General features: G+C 43.8%; 1 non-coding gene across 1 annotated transcript; it reads right to left on the reverse strand.

Moving 5' to 3' along the window:
• Positions 1 to 417: 417 nt before the first annotated feature.
• LOC145123157 (small nucleolar RNA R71) lies at positions 418 to 524 on the reverse strand. Its single transcript, XR_013715030.1, has one exon. It is a non-coding gene; the product is annotated as a small nucleolar RNA R71 (small nucleolar RNA).
• Between the last annotated feature and the right edge of the window lie 614 nt (positions 525 to 1,138).

The following is a 1,138-nucleotide window of genomic DNA, read 5'->3' on the forward strand; positions in this document are numbered from 1 at the left end:
GAAGAACAAAGTGACACTGAACCAAAAGAAGAGATGCCCGACATCGCAGACATACCCATGGGAACGTACAAGAAGCGCATACGAGACGGTACCGGGCCAGGACTTGTGCAACCCGCAATTCCTGCAACAACCAAATTTGAGTTGAAAGGTCACATACTCTCCCAACTAAAGGACATCCCATTCTATGGGAAGGATCACGAAGACGCATATAAACATATCGATGAGGTCAACGACATAGCCGACTACTTCAACATTCCAAATGTGCCTTGCGAGTTTGTGCTACTTCGGATGCTACCGGTTACGTTCAAGGGAGCCACAAAAGATTGGCTGAAATCACTACCTTCAGAATCCATAACGGCATGGAAAACGATGCACGGGGAATTCATAGATTAGTTTTGCCCACCATCCAAAGTAGAAAAATTGAAGAAAGCGATTGCCAACTTTGAACAAATAGGAGGCGAATCACTCTATGAGGCGTGGGAGAGATACAAAGGCTTGTTGAGGAACTTCCCTCAAAATGACCTAAACGTTCAACACGAAGTCTCCATCTTTTATGATGGAGTGAATGTTACAACTAGGCAGTTACTTGACTCACAAGGACCACTAACGAAGAAGGCACCCGCGGTGATAAAAGAGTTGATTGAAGAGTTCTCTAAGCATTCTAGAGAATATCATAACCCAAGACATGACTCAACTAAATGAGTGGTGAATTCGGTTTCTGATGACATGGCGGCAATGATGGCTAAGTTAGAGAGCATGGATCGTAGGATGACAAAGATGGATCAATCCATCCACGCCATCCGGGTGGGTTGTGACAATTTTAGCGGGCCTCACCTTACTAAAGATTGTGACTTGGATGAGAATGGGAATCGGAAAGTTCAAGTGTAGCGGGGATAGGTATGACAAAGATTGGAGAAAACCTAAAAAGGAGTGGCTACCCTATGAAGAATACAAGAAGGTGAAGGAGGAGAAATTCAGACAAAAGGCAAGGGGTTTTTACCAAAAAGAAGAACCTATTCAAGAAAAGAAGATGGATTTTGAAGAGATGCTTACGCGATTTACATCCGCATCCGAGAAGAGACACAATGAAACCGATGTGGTGATATGAGAGCAACAAGCAATGACAAAAGAGCAGCAA

The sequence above is a fragment of the Lactuca virosa genome, chromosome 6, assembly GCF_052849685.1.
Source record: "Lactuca virosa cultivar CGN04683 chromosome 6, Lactuca_virosa_CGN04683_v6, whole genome shotgun sequence".
In the NCBI taxonomy this organism is placed as follows: Eukaryota; Viridiplantae; Streptophyta; class Magnoliopsida; order Asterales; family Asteraceae; genus Lactuca; species Lactuca virosa.